Source organism: Alligator mississippiensis, chromosome 5 (genome assembly GCF_030867095.1).
Source record: "Alligator mississippiensis isolate rAllMis1 chromosome 5, rAllMis1, whole genome shotgun sequence".
NCBI lineage: Eukaryota > Metazoa > Chordata > Crocodylia > Alligatoridae > Alligator > Alligator mississippiensis.
The window spans coordinates 150,204,411-150,220,623 of NC_081828.1; the positions used below are offsets into that span (position 1 = coordinate 150,204,411).

Genomic DNA, 16,213 nt, shown 5'->3' on the forward strand with positions numbered 1-16,213 from the left:
GAAAAAGAACTCACCCATGGCTGAACTGAACCTTTACAAATTCAGATCATTGGGCTGTTTCTGAGGCTCTTAATCAGATACTGTTCATCCTCTCTCCAAAATTTCCAGTGAGCTTCCAGGAGTTTTCCCATGTAAGCAAAGTATAAAAGCAGAATATTTGGCCTAATCTATATCACAGTCTTTGTACCAATTCAATTAAAAACCCATGAACCCATAGCCTTCTTTACTGGATAGACATGCCTATGCACTAGTTTAAGATAACAGAAGGGCTGGGCAGGAAATCTGTTGAGTAGGTGGTCACGAATAGGAATAGCAAAGTCTATAGAGGTCTACATCAGCAAGACAATATTGCGCAAACAAGATTTTAAGGTTCAAGTTATTTAAATTTCATAATCATTGCTAATATATATTCCCTCTCTATTTACTTGCGGAACTAAACAGACCTCCTGCTTCATCTTACATGTGGTGCTCTCATTACAAAGAAAATGCATGAAATGTCCCTCTCTACAGAGGGAAATTCTAACATTTCTGGTCTGGATCTTGTGTGAGCCAGAGGTACATTTTCCATTAGTCTAAGGTGAGTCTAAGGTGACCTGTCAGAATAGGACAGATTTTGGCTTTGGGCCCAGTGGAGGGCCTCAGATGAAACCCCGCTCAAGTGGGTAACATCCTTTCCTAAAATCTGTTACACGACTATAAATTTAGAGCAGATCTTAGGCTGAACAGTGTTGGTGCAGACTTACACCAGACACAGTAAGATCAGAATCTGGCCACTTAATGTTTTGTATGAAAGAGGTGATTTGAAAAACAACATTTTTTATTTAAATAGACCACATGAATGTGGAAGCTCCAAGTGCAGCCTTCGATTATGGCAGATGAACAATCAATGAGACATAAACAGAGGTTAAACATGGGACTTACTGAAATTCTTTTTAGCTCTATTCACTTTTTATTACAGCAACAATACAAATAATGTTTTAAAAAAGCCAAACCAACGTGCTGGAAAATATTCCCTGTAATGTATTTATTACATTAGAACATCCACACAGTCAACATGTCTTTAACTGATGTATGATTATGAAAAAAAGCATTATTTGTAAGTAGACTTCCGGCTTGTTTTCAATGTGTCCTTGGAAAGGGAAGAGTAGTTGTCAGCCTGCACAAGCTATTTTTCCTCTGAAACCGTGCCTAACAATCTGAACAAGCCCCAGCTTGTTTTTGTTTTGAATGGACGTGAAGGGAAGTGGTCAGAATGGAGAAGAAACTACAGAAAACCAGCAACATGAAAGCCCAGGGATATTTCTCTTTCTTATTTCACTCAAAAAAGAGACATTTAACATGGATCACAGTAGGGATGAGTCATAAGCTTAAGAATTGAGGTTACTAGATAATTTTCTTCTTGAAATTCACAACTGTTCCTTTGCTTTGTAGTACTGAGACCCATTGCCCGGTAAGTGGAATTGCAAAGCTGTATTTGAGTTGTACATACAACAATAATATATGCCTTTGATTTCTTCCTACCAAAGCTTTCCAGCTGAAAGTATTATTGATATTGCTAGATTTGTCTTGCTTGGGTGATTGATGGATTGTTTGTGGAAGCAGGTCGATATATCTTTCTGTTTGATCATTACTAAGCCAACCACATAATTCAGGGTTTTTTTATCCAATGCACTATTTTGAGCAATGCTGTTGAAAAACCTCTTACATTGATCAACTAATTATTGGGTATTTCTAAAATGCAGTGCAATAAAAAGTCAGTTATCTCATTTGAAGGTCTGGTGTGGAAGTTTTCCCATGAGAAGGTCTAAAATAATAAACAGTGCTCTGATGTATTAAGACTTGTGCTGGATTTGATGGAAGAAGGGAACAGTTATTTAAATGTATAAAAACATTATGGCTTAAAAATGATACATTATAAAAGAAGAAAGAACTTGACAGCATTTTAAATATGATTTTACTTTCATTTCAGACTAATAACCTGCCCTTTTCCTATGGCAACAGCAAAATAGAATTTCAGATTCACTAGGGTTACAACCATAGAAAGCATGAAGAGAAATATCCTGCAACTAAGAGTTCAGTTAGGACAGAAACATTTGCTATATTTTGGCCAAAAAGCCCCCAAACCTAAATGAACCATGCATGCTGCTCTTTCATATTTTAAGGAGGAGATGAACCAACTTAAGTAAAATAAAAGTGAACACAGAACTCTACCTTTGTAGCAGATAAAAAAATTAAAGTTATTTTTCCCTTTGATTTTCAATTATATATGCTCTATCTCGCCAGCATCAAAAGTACTAACATAACCAAACAATCTGCTTTTATTGTATTTGCCCCCTGATTGAAGGAAGCAAAAGGAAGGGGAGGAAAGTCTAACATCACTCTGAGTTCATACTACAAAACTAGATTAGACAATACATCATAGTGGTACCTGATGGCACGGATATTTCTGGACTGGAATAGCTAAGTGGGAGAGAGACAATTCCTGACCACTAGTGGGTCTAACTGGAGCTGTGAGTGGGGGTTTGTTGGTAGTTAAAATTGTTGGTAGCTAAATTGTTGATAACAACAATGGAAGAACTAATACGTGAACTATGAGATTGGCCATAGTCCTCATGTACTGAATTTTGCTTATTTTATTTTATGTAAATGTATATGATTAACAGGTTTCTTTAGTTTGCTTTTTCCCTGTTTCCCCAAATAAAAGTACAGGTGACCATCACCATTCACAGGGGATACAGTCTCATATCCCCCACAAATAGTGAAATCTGCAAATAAGGCACTGCATTCATGAATGCACTCTGCGTTTGTGAACGCAGTGCCCCTGGTGGCTGGGGGGAGGCGCACAGCTCCAGCAGCAATGGTGGGAGCCCGGCGGCAGCGAGTGCAGAGCTCCCAAGGAGCTCTTGTAAGTGTATAAAGTGTAGTTAAAATGCGGGTTCAGCATTTGTGAGTATTTGAAATGGCGAATGCAGAACCCGCGAATAGCAGGGGTTTCCTGGATATGTGGTTACATGTTCCCAAGCACTCTTAAGTGTCTGCAAGAGGGCAATAAGGTGACTAATAATCTTATAGATAAAACCACAAGATGAGCTGCTTGTACACACCATGGGGGTTTACTTCAGTTTAATTCTCCCTAAATTGAAGTGGCAGGTTCTTAAAAACACTATTTCAAATTAAATCGAAGAAAACCCTGTGGTGTGTACACAAAGGCCGGGCCCGATCCTTACCTGCATCTCTGGTCATGGGGGGACGGGGAGGGCGAGCTACCGATAGGCTGAGTGGTCCCTGAGCTGTGGGGGGAGGACAGTGCTTCCCTCCGTGGCGGCACTCCCCAGATAGCACTCACCCACAGGCACCCAGCCTGGGCAGTCCCAGGGGATACTGCAGCTGTGGAGGGAAGCACCGGGGCCCTGCGCAGCTCAGGCAGGCAGGCTCCAAGGACTAAAAAAAAAAAAGAGATCAGGCTCACTGCTTTTTTTTTTTTTTTTTTTATATATCTTCAGTGGAGCCTGCCTGCATGGGCTGCCACTAGGCTGCCTGCACAGCCCCTGAGCTGCATGGGGCCCAGTGCTTCCCTCTATGGCTGTACAGTAGCAAACTAAAGCACCTCAGACATATTTTGTTTTGTGTGGGAGTGTCCCTTCTTGACGTGACTCTCTATTCATGTGATGGGTGGTACGGAGCTCCCCGGAGCGGGCGTATTAAGGGTGTTCCAGCCGAGGTTTATGGAAGAGTTCTTTTTTTTCTAGCTTGTCCACCCAATCTCACCTGCCATGACTTGATGTACTTAAGAAAAAAGGAGGGAGGCAAGCCACCCTACTCAGCTGCTATCCTTGTAAAATACGCTTGATAAACTGACAGTTACAGGCTGGGTATAGATAAGCCCCTCTTTGCTAAGCATCTAAATGCCTCTGATGGCTGCAGGGTTCAGAGCATCTGTTTGCACAAACGCCGTGGTCTGCAATACCCTCACTCATGGTTTGGATGTCTTCTCCTACCGCTTATTGTGGTATGGGTTGTTCATCACTGGGTCCGTCGGTCATCTCTTCTTGACTCTTTCACTTTAGGTAAGCGTGGAGACTCCTCAGAGTCTCAAAGAGAGAAAGCTCTTTGCTTTTGGCCCTTTACCCCTCCACGGGTGGTCTTTGCTATTCTCTTTTTAGTATAGTAATTTTCCTTCACAGAGCTCTCTCTGCATCTGCCGGTCTCTCTCTGACTCACTTTCACTTTCTTCCCCTCTCCTTCCAGTTGCTGAGTGGCACAGTTTTTGATCGTTCCCTGTCTCACACCCAGCCAACTGGAACTGGCAGAAGCCGATAAACCACAGCATTTCTGCCCTGTACATGTCTTGTTCCCCAGCTCCTGTCCAGTTCTTCAGTAAGTATTTGTGCTCAGGGCACCCGCCCCAGCACTTCTTATTTTCTTCCATTCCTTTGGTGTGATCTTCACTGCCACATTTTGCTATGTCCCAAAGTCATTTAATGTTCAATATGCTGCCGGCAGTGTAAACAGCAGTGCCATTAACGCGCAATATGCCGCCAACAGTGTAAACAGCAATGCCATTGAAGTGGTGCAAAAGGGCATTTAAGCTGCTTTAAAAGCCAATTTTGTGGCACGTACAAATCCCCATGGTGTCCGCTACATACAACCAAATCATACTGAAGAATACTATGACCAGCTCTTCAAGCACCTTCCTACAATGTCTGGGAAAAAAGCTGCCTTGTCATGGTGGACTTAAATCTGTGAGTCAAAGGATAGAAATCTTATGATGCTAATTCTAGAACTGAACTAAAGCTAACATTACGCCAATACTTAAAGAGGTAGTAATTCTACATTCTATAGATGATGATTTCCTAACTCAGTAACTGTTAACATAAGAACAGCCATTTAATGGATCAGACCATAGATCCATCTAGCCTATATAACAAACGGGCGTGTCTCACCCAGTAGGAGAGAATGAATGCTGAGGAGGAGGTAAACACGGCATGTCTATAATTCTTCATCCCCTGTTCCTCTTCTACTGCAGCTTCCATCATTCATAAGTTGCATCTAACAGAACTGAGCAGATGTGTTTGGGAGGGAGGAGGAATAAGAGAGATTCTAGTTGAGACTACATCTTGATAGGAGGAGGACTTGATCTCCAAACTAAAATTAGTGGTTGGATGCAAGAGACCATAACTTGACTGCATTTGTTACATGGAATCAGAATAAGGACTAATTTAGTAATATGCATTTTGTGCTATTAGAGGGTCAACTGCATGAGAATGGAAACAATTACGAGGTATACCAGCTGAGTAAGGAACTTAAACATAAAAATATGAATTGTAATTGAGACATGTTTAAGAACATTTTACCAGATGCCCCAAAAACCACAATCCCACGATCAAGAAAGTTATGCTAGTTGGAAAACCAACATGATTGATAGTGAAAGTAGCTATTTAAAAAAATCAGTAAGTAACATCTGGAGATGGTATTTTGAGAACAAATTAGTGTACAGTGTAAATAAGTGTACATCACTAATGAAGGAAGTATAAAGACACAAGAAGAAATCTGTGGCCGAGAAAATTAAAGACAATATATCAGTCAGTATAGCACCAACAACAGAAATCATACCAATAGCACTGGTTTATTGCTAAATAGGCATGGTAGAATTATCAATAATAATGCAGAAAAAGACAGATGAGTGCAATAAATATTTATTTTCTATATTTGGGAGAAAACAGATGAAATATTTTCTGTTAAGAAAGAAGAGAAGGATAATAGTAGCTAATAAGATCAATCTTTTGTAAATCAACAGATCCAGAAAACTTGCATTCAAGAATCATAGTCCAAAGATCTAGGCCAACTTTTCTATTAATGTTGATTTTCAACAAGACTGGAAATACTGGGAAAGTAAGAGAGGACTAAATGTAAACAAAATGGTGTGTCAATATTTTAAAAGGGTAAATAGAATGATACCTCAGGAAATTATAGGCAAAGTAATGACATCTCTGATACAAAACTGGATAAAGAGCTAAAAAGATGGCAATATAATTAATACCATTCTACAAGGGTTTATGGAAAGTAGGTCTTGTCGAACTAACTTGATATCATTTTTATGATATTACAAGCTTAACTGACAAAGGTTAATAGTATTGATACAATATACTTAGACCTCCGTAAGGCACAATTGACTTAGTACTACACATCATCTTGGTTAATAAACTAGAACAACACAAAATCAACATGACACATATTAAATGGATTAAAAGCTTGTTAAATGATCAGTCTCAAAATGTAATTATAAATGGAAAATCATTGCCAAGTGAGCTGTTTCTACAGGGTTCTGCAGAGGGTTCAGATAATCCTATCTTGCTTATATTTCTTTCAAGACTTAGAAAAAATATAAAATCATTACTGACAAAATCTGAAGATGATACAAAGTTAGGGACCAAAATCCAGAATCTATCCTTCCCGGGGTGTACGCTGATCAGTGTACATGTTTTCCTTTGCTCACTTTCTCTGGCCTCACAAATCTTGCATTTCTTCTGCACTGTAGTAGAACTTCAGGTGGAGCGGTAGTTAGGCATTTTCCTGAGAGATGCAGTTTTTATTCTGCTCATGATGAAGAAGTCCTAAGATACAGGCCTTCCACCTCCTAGGCAAGTGCTTTAAGCACTATACCAGGACTGCCCAACTTCAGAGAAGCCCATGTGACCTGGGTCATAGGCCCCAGGTCAAATGGGCTGCATGCCATGGGGGCTGCATTGGCTCCTCAGACTCCCTCCACGTGCAGCCTCCTGTGCTACATGAGCAGCATGATCCCACCACCACTGCTGCCTTGCAAACAGCGCAAGACCCCTGCCTAAGCCACCCAGTTATGAATTATCTCCCTCCTTCCCCTCTACCACACAAGGCCCCACCCCCACCCCACCACCACATGGGCAATCCCCGCCACCACTGTCACAAAAGTAGTGTAAGTCCCACACTGGAGCCCCTGTGCAGATGCTGGCACATGAGCAGCATAGGCGATGCGTGCCTTCTGAGGCTGGCAGGGCACGGTGACTGCCCGCAGGCAGTGACACAGGCATTGGTGGCAAGGGCAGGCCAAGTGGGAACCATCTGCAAGCGGCCATGATGGTGTTGGAAGTGTGTGTGTGTGGGGGGGTGGAAATCCCCTGCGGCTGGAGCCCATAAGTGCCAGCAGCACACCAGACTTCTTGGGGGGCCGGGGGTACCTGTGCTCCTCCTGCCCCCCCCACCTGTCCCCTAAACTGAGAGCACTTGCTCTCGGGGGGGGCACCAGCACTCTCAAGGGGTGCATATGCACCCCTTTGCACCCCCTACACATCGCCTATGATGAGTAGTAAACTCACTGGGCCTCCCACTGTTGCATCCTGCCCCAGACAGCCCAGCTGCCTCAACAGCTGGAGCAATGGAAGCAGCAGCAGTTAAGGGGCTTCACATTAATCCTTCATGGACTGGATGTGGCCCATGGCCCACCAGCTGGAAGGCCCTGCCCTAACATGTTAGTTAAAACATGGCAGAGAAGAGGCACTACCAGCGCGGCCCTTTTTAATGGAAGTGACAGTTTCTGCTCTGCTTTGTGCTGATCTCAGTGCTGCTGGGGTAAATTAAGTGTTCTCAAAGCCTGCCAGTGGCTCTCAGGAGACTTGGGTATTTGGATTCCAAAACAGGTGTGAGATACAACTGACTACACAGCCAAGAGGGCAGCAGTTCAAGGCACATCCAAAAGCAGAACTTTCAGGAGCTATATAAAAGTTTTCTTTTGAACTGACTGTGCAGTTAGGCAGGGTTTTTGTGGACCTCTTGCTCGTACACAAGTACCTAAATTCTTTTCAGGATATGTCCCTAAGTACCTTCATGAAACAGAAATTTGATAATAAATGGCTATTCACCATAGCAGAGAAAGGCAAAACAAAAACAACAATGGCTGAAATAACTTCAGAGCTAGATGAATTCAAACTAGAACAAGAGGGCATTTTTTTTTCAGGGAAGGCAACTCACCATGGGAACCATCCCTCATCAAGGGATGTGATAGTTTCTGCTGCACTGGAAAATTTTGAATCAAGATTTGATGATTTTTTTAAACAAGTTCTTGAGATCAATCACAGCTACTGGACTTAAAGCAAGAATGATTACAAAGAAGTCTTGTATTATGCAGAAGATCAAACTAGATAATCATAATAGTTACTTCTGGGCTTAAAAATCTATGAGAGAATCACCTCATAAGGTGACCGGGAAAGTTATATTTCAATTTCCTGGATACAGAAGTACCCATATGGTACTGGGTAGGATTTCAAGCCATTAATTTATTCATTTTAGACAGACTTAATCCAGTCATTGCTATTGCTGTTGGCACTAACAAGAAGGGTTATCCATGCCAGCAAAAAAAATCTCTGGATTTTGGTGGTGCTGTAATCAATATGTAATTCCTGAAATTATGTCCTTGCAGAAATCACCTTTAATAGAACACAGAATAAATCCACTCATGTTTTGAATCCTTCAATGTTTCACCTCTGTGAAGCAATGAGAAGTTGCATCTAAAACCTATGAATCTCACAGTTAGAAGACAATGAGAGACTTAGTAAAATGTACATTCTACAGTGCCCTAATGATCTACAGATTATTGTATGTGCCTGCTTCACTGAAAGTTCAACAAATGTGTGTGCAAACACCACTGAATTTTAGGTTTTTCCAAAAATGAGAGCTTTGAGAAGTTATGAAAGACAAATAACATAATCAAAAATGTCTACTGAGCAGAGTGGCAGGAAAAATGTGCAAGTGCTCTTGAGATCAAAAAGTAATTGAGCTTCTCATTCAATGCTCAGATATCACAGTGGTATTTGAAAATAACCAAAATTGATTAGTTGAGTACATTCTTCTGGGTAAGAAATTATTTAAATGGGGCCAATTGAAGAGAGTTCTGATGACATCAATAAAAATGAGCCTTAAAAACATGACCTATGAGGAAACTGAATTAAGTTTATTGAGTCTAGAGAAGAGAGGGCATAACAACAGTCTTCAAATATGAAAAAGTTCTATGAGATTTCCTATCTGTGGATGATGTGGTCTTGGTTGCCCGCAGTGAATCTTCCCTGAAAAATCTCTTGGGCAGATTTTCAGAATCATGCAAGAGCTTTGGGACGGCAATTAATCTCAAGAAGACTGTGATCATCAGGGATACTGGTTTTCCCTGATAAAAAATAGCAAATTCTCTGATTAAAAACTCCAAAATCTGTGATTAAAATTAAAGGCCCCCCACAGCCTCCCTGGCCCTCCTGGTACCCCTCACTTCACACCCACAGACCCCTGGCCCTGCTCATGCCTCTTGCTCCCCCGCAAGCCCCATAGCTTTGCTGCTGCATCTTGCCCCCCACCCACAGTCCCTGCTCCCCCAGCCCTGCTGGAAGAAGCCCCAACCTGTGCCAGGGCTATGGACCTGGGCCTGCAGCTCCCTGCAACTCTGCCAGCCTGCAGGGAGCTCATTGCAAAACTGCAAAATCGATCTGTTTCTCTGGTAAAACGAGAAATCCAGGTTTGCATCCAGTAAAAGGTAAAATCCACTGTTTACTCCACTTTTCCATGGGAAATGGAAAACCCGGATCACTAGTGATCATTTACCAAGGGGTGAAAGAACCAATACCTGACCTCATTCTGGAGGATAAATCTCTTGGTGGAGTTGTAATTTGGCTGGAGTGGTCAAGACAGAGAGACCTGATTCTTGCCACATCGCTACTGTGTGTGCCATTGGCTATAGAAATTGGCTTGCCTCTATCTCATTGGCTTGACAGGTTACTTGGCTCAGGTGGACCTTTGATCTTTTCTTTCCCATCTATGTTTTCTGAGAACTTGATGAAATTAAGAAATACTGGGCACATCTACACATTTATGAATGTGCCTTAGATACTGCACATTTAGTTTAGTACTTCCTTAATAAACTACTAACTAAATACACAGTACCTAATGTTACTATGCAGTAGCACCAGCACATGGTTATTTAGTGATGCTTACTGCACATTAGCCTAATAACATGGCACAGTAGGCTAGCAGCACAGTTTTTGCCATGGCACGCTACTGCGCAGTGTTATTAGGCTAATGTGCAGTAAGTGTCTTGTGTAGATGCGCCCTTTAAGTAATAATGGTAAAGGTGTCATAAATTAGGAGAATAATGGAAGGAACATAAAAAAAGCATAAAAGAAGCAAAGGATTATTTTGGAGATATTTTTATTGGACTAACAATGTTTTTGGAAGAGAAGTTACACAAGCTTTTAGGCACAGAGTGAATTCCTTTGTATCCAAAATCTTGTCTAACAACTCTCCCAGCTCTCACTAAAATCCTTCCTTCTCACATGTTTCCTGGACCACCATGGCAATAATACTCTTCCACAACAACACTCTTGAGAACATACAAGTCCAGTCTCACTCCTCATGGAGCAAGAAAATTCTGATACAAGAGGAAAATTTTACTCCTGAAAATTATAATACAGTTTTTTAAGAGCGAAAAATATTAAATGAGAATTTAAGGCGGTGCATTTTGATTACTCTATTAAAATTTGTACTATGTGAGCAGTCACCAAAAATCCTCCTCTGAGCACCATAAAAGTGCAATGGTTATAAGTTAAGTGTATATTTAGCACAGATAATTTCTGAAGACGTATCTGCATTTTTTACCTTGCAGCTTTTGTTTCCATCAGATTCAATAGCTCCCTGCAAAGTTAATGAGCACTAAAACACATTAATGAGCTATGTTAACAGGCCATAATGACACTGTTAATGCTTGTCACCCCTATATCTGTGAGTAATCTAGCAACCTGACTACCAAAGGAAAAAGCAGAAAAAGGAATGCTACTATGACATTGTGAATTATAGGTTAAGAGTCATGATGTCAAGTGATTTCCCAGCTGATGGACTTTTAAATAATTCTTTCATGATCATATAAAACAAAATAGTAAAACCTCATCCAACAAATACTGAAGACATTGAAGATTCTTGAGACACATTGGCTGGATTCAGACGTGCAGGCATGTGTGGTTTGTGGCACTGCAAACCTCCTTGTGGTGCTACAAACCTCATGTGTTGCAAGTTAAACTCTGCCCCGTGCTGCTAATTTGCAGCGCTGAGATCAAATTTGCTACTGGGATTTCCTGGCAGCAAAAAATCCCCAAAACAAACAGATAAAAAAGTGATGCAAACATGCCAAGGTGCCATGTGCCAGGACAAACATGGAGATGGGGAAGCAGGCAGCCTAAGCCTGCCTGCTTCCCCATCTCTGCGCACTGCGGAGCCCCCATCTCGAGGCATCCTGTTGTTGTCCCCAAAAGACAGTGAGTTCGTGCCCGGTGCGCTTGTGCCAATAAACACACAGGGGTGAAGGATCCAACTTAAACTTTATTTCTGCGCAGAAAGCGGTGCTTGGCAATCGTTCGCAAAGCAAGCACACCCACCCAAGTGGGCATTAGCCTTATATAGCCTCTTCTAGCCTTACACGCTATGCAGTTACTATAGGTTGCCCCTTTTGGTCCATGCACACTTCACCCTAGCTACAGACGCCTCCCTAGTCAGTTTAAACTTGCCTTTGTGACAGTGTAATTTGCTGATGTGGCACCTGTTATTCAGCAAGCTCAGCCAGTAACCCCCCTTTCTAGCCCCTTAGGGACCTTGCTGATATGGCTTTCCTTCTAGCAAGGCCAGCAATTAAGCAACTAGGCAACAAGCGATCTCCCCCAGCCTAAACAAGCTACTCTATGCCCTTGGTTTGATAAAATACTTTTTCAAAACATACAGCTGTTCCCAAAGTATAAAAAAAACCTATAAAAGTTTCAGGGGTACTCATCAAATCCCCCCTTCGAGGCTATGTCCCTATTCCATAGGGTCATAGTCCTCGACCATCTTTTTCATCTTCAGAAATCTCTTTGCTCCCTCCCGATTCTTTTGGATCGGGTTTGTAACTGATGGTTTTACAAACATCACGCAGTGAACGGGGGAAGAAATTGATCTCTTGAGTACCTCACAACACATAGGGACACACTGTACTCCACAACAAATCATCAAGAAAATACACATACTTGTCACAACTAATAGGAAAATTTGCTTAAGCCATGAAAAATTAGGAAGCCAAGAAGTAAGCCATGAGAAGTCAAACCCTTCCCCTTGCTTAATGCGGGACAGAACTTCTTTTAACTTCTGCACTTTTGACTCTATCAACTCAGAATTATCTGTCAAATTGAAACAACACATTCCCTCGAACTCTTCACATCCGTGGTTATGCCTCAGCAACAGGTAATCTATGGCTGCTCTATTTTGCAGAGTAGCTCCTCTTAGTTCTTTCATTTCAGTATTGAGGGCAGCTAGGGCCTGTGAAGTTGTATTTAGGCCCTTTGCCAGGGCACAGGCCACCTTACTAAGCTGCCTCTCGGCATCCACTACTAGGCCTGGCACCCCTACTATGAAAACTGCTAAGGACACTACCTCAGCCTCACTCAGGAGGTTTACGTCACTATCACAGGATTCATCTAGCACATTCAAACCTCTCCGGTGATGCTTACTAGAGGTCGTAGGCATCCCCGGTAGCCAGACAGTCAACCGGCCCAGAGCACAAGGGCCTCCTGCGGCATTGGCTGGGATATGAATACGCAGTCTCCCCACAAAGAAGGAACCACCCCCGGGGTAATACAACATGACCGTAGTTGCAAGATACATTAGTCACGTCTGAGCAATTGAAAATTTTTGTTTCTTTGGTTAGGCTTTTACAAGCTTTGGTACAGTTCACAAAATTGGCACAGCTGGTGTTACCAGGGGAGATGACTGTCAACAAATCTATTTCAAAGGTACTGGCATTTCTTTCTGTGGTAATGGTCCCCCACATGGAGTTGTTAGTGTAATTGATTGGACCTCCTATTCCCCCAGATGCGAACCAAGTCTGATTCCGGAGTGCTTCCAACGGAGTGGGCACCCCTATAAGGCATGACGTGAAAATATCCTCAACCGATGTTCCTCCCGCCAAACAAAAATGAGTGACATTTAATACGTTCTTTGCCAAATAAGCCCACACATTTTGACTCTTTTCGAACCTTTGATGCACCAACCCCTTAGACCCTAGAAACATTACACCTATGCAGAGAACTACTGTCCACATGGTTGACGTTTAAACAGAACTTTAAGTCCTTCTACTGGCTCTGCTGTCCAACGGTGTCCGTTTGCGTCGGCTTCCGGTGCAACACTCTCAGCAACTTCTCCTGCAGGTGGTACTTCTGGTGCGGCCTTCACCCGGGTGTAGCGTATCCACGGTTTTACCCCCTGAACCTTCACTGCAGCGTGAGTGGTGAGAATCACAGGATACGGTCCCTTCCACCTAGGCTGAAGCGGCTAGTCTTTCCATGTTCAGACCAGCACCTCATCTCCGAACTGGAACTTATGGACTGGTGTATCTAAGGGGAGTGGAAGTCGCTCCTGGACATACCTGTGGAGAGAAGACAATACAGCAGACAAAGAATACAAATAATCTTTTACCCAGCCTTCCCCTTTTACATGCATTTGACTCCCATGCGTCACCACTGGATTCTTAGGATATGGCTTGCCATACATTAATTCAAATGGACTAACTCCCAATTTAGCTCTAGGGGCTATGCGCACTCTAAGCAAGGCAAGAGGCAGAGCTTCGGGCCATTTCAACTGAGTCTCTTGGCAAAGTTTAGCCAGTTGTCTTTTCAGAGTCTGATTCATTCGTTCCACCTGTCCACTTGACTGTGGTCTCCATGCCGTGTGAAGGTCCCATGGTATCCCCAGAGCCTGGGAAACTGCCTGGGTTACTTCTGACACAAAGTGTGGCCCTCAGTCCAAGGCTAATCCCTCCGGGATTCCGAATCGTGGAATCATTTCTTTTAACATCACTTGGACCACTTCTTTTGCTTTGTTGGTTCGGCACGGGAAGGCCTCGGTCCATCCAGTCAATGTGTCCACGAGCACTAACAGGTATTTATACTGTCCCTTCCTGGGAACTTCAGAGAAATCTATCTGCCAACATTCTCCTGCTAATAGTCCTTGCCTTCCTGCTCCTGGCGGAGGTTTGGGGGAAATCTTAGGATTGTTGGCACAACAGACAGGGCATCTTCGCACTATCTGTTCTGCTGTTTTCCTCATCTTAGATCCCACTACAATTCTTTGGAGACCTTGGGTCATGGCGTCAGCTCCCATATGGGTGCTCTGGTGGTACTCTTGGAGCATTTTGGAAGAATCAGTTTTGGCATCAGGACCTGTCCTTCAGGCAAGACCCACCATCCATCTTGTTGTTCTTTGCTTCCCAATTTCTCTGCTAGTTGGTTCTCTTTTTCAGTATATTTGGGAGGTTCTTCAGGCAACACTACCTGAGGCATCAATGCCAACATTTGAGTCTCCTGAACTTGTTCTCTAGCTGCCTTCTTTGCTGCAGCATCTGCTCATTGATTTCCTCTTATAACTTCACTATCTCTTTTTTGATGGGCCTTACAGTGCACCACAGCTACCTCTAGTGGTTCCATCACGGCTTCAAGTAGTTTCAGGATCTCTGTTCCGTGCTTTACTGGGCTATTACTTGCCATTAAAAGTCCTCTCTCTTTCCATATAGCTCCGTGGGCGTGTAGGACTCCAAAAGCATACTTCGAATCCGTGTATATAGTGGCCGTCTTTCCTTTTGACAAATGGAGAGCTCGAGTCAGAGCAATAAGCTCAGCTCTCTGTGCAGAGGTATTTGGAGGCAAGGCTTTGGCTTCCACAGTATCCCATGATGTAACCACGGCGTATCCCGCCTTTCGGGTCCCATTGTCCATGAAGCTGCTTCCATCTGTGTAGGTCTGCATCAAGGTCTGCATTAGGTAGTGGGGCATCTTTAAGATCTGGCCGGCTAGCATACACGCTCTCAATAGTTTCAATGCAATCATGCTGTAATCCTTCGTCTTGTTCCAATGGCATTAGTGTAGCTGGGTTCAGTGTACTAGAGGTCTGCAACTGGATGTCTCCCTGATCCAGGAGAGCCGCCTGGTATTTAGCCATTCGTCCAGGGAAAAGCAAGGTTCCCCCCTTTGCATCCATCACCGCCAACACTGAATGTGGGGTATACATGGTCATTGGCTGTTCTAAAGTAAGTTTCTTAGATTCCTTTATCAGCATAGCTGTAGCTGCTACTGCTCGCAAGTAGGCCGGCCATCCCAAACTAGTGGGATCCAGTTGTTTGGAGAAGTAGGCCACTGCTCTTTTCCAGCTACCTAAGTACTGGGTCAGCACTCCTGACGCTACTCCTTGGTGTTCATGAACGTAAAGCTGAAATGGTTTACTCAGACCGGGTAGGCCCAGGGCCGGCGCTGTCATAAGGGCCTGTTTGATAGTGTCAAAGCTCTTTCGGCATTCTGCCGTCCATTGCAAATCTCCCTCACTACCAGCAGTAGCCTCATAAAGAGCTTTGGCTATTAGTCCAAAATTGGGGATCCAGATCCGGCAGAATCCTGCCATCCCCAAAAAGCCTCGCAACTGTCTCTTGGTCTTTGGGACTGCCATCCGACAGATGGCCTCTTTTCTCTCAGGGCCCAATATCCTCTGGCCTTGCGAGATGTAAAATCCTGGGTATCGTACCCTCTTTTGCTCTATCTGGGCTTTCTTCCGAGATACCTGGTATCCCACTTGTCCCAGGAAGTTCAGTAAACTTACGGTCAGCAGGTGGCACTCTTCCCTCGTTTTTGCTGCAATCAACAAATCATCCACATACTGTAACAGGGTACCTGATGTCCCTTTGTCCCACTTCTGAAGGTCGGTACTTAAGGCAGTGCTGAAAATAGTGGGACTGTTCTTAAAACCCTGAGGCAAAACTGTCCAGCACAATTGGGTTTTTCTCCTAGTATTCGGGTCTTCCCACTCGAATGCAACAATCTCTTGGCTGTTTCTTTCAAGTGGGATGTAAAAGAAGGCATCTTTCAGGTCCAGGACTGTAAACCACTGGTCCTCTGCAGACAAAGTAGCCAGCAAAGTATAAGGGTTCGGCACCACCAGGTGGAGGGTCACCGTGACCTTGTTCACGGCTCTGAGGTCCTGCACAAAACGATACTCGTTACTGTGGGGCTTTTTAACAGGCAAAATGGGGGAATTGAAAGATGATTGGCACTCCCGAAGCAAACCATGTTCAAGGAATTGCTTTATAAGCGGTTCTAGGCCTTTCCAAGCCTCTATTTTCAACCAATATTGG

The 16,213-nt window shown here is 43.3% G+C and overlaps 1 long non-coding RNA gene across 1 annotated transcript in view; it reads left to right on the top strand.

Moving 5' to 3' along the window:
• The first annotated feature begins 1,140 nt into the window (after window positions 1–1,140).
• Window positions 1,141–16,213, top strand: part of LOC132250905 (uncharacterized) — a 76,917-nt gene continuing 61,844 nt past the window's right edge. The window contains exons 1-2 of the long non-coding RNA XR_009462595.1: window positions 1,141–1,450; window positions 4,249–4,377. This is a non-coding gene — a long non-coding RNA (uncharacterized LOC132250905). The remainder of the gene's footprint in view (window positions 1,451–4,248; window positions 4,378–16,213) is intronic.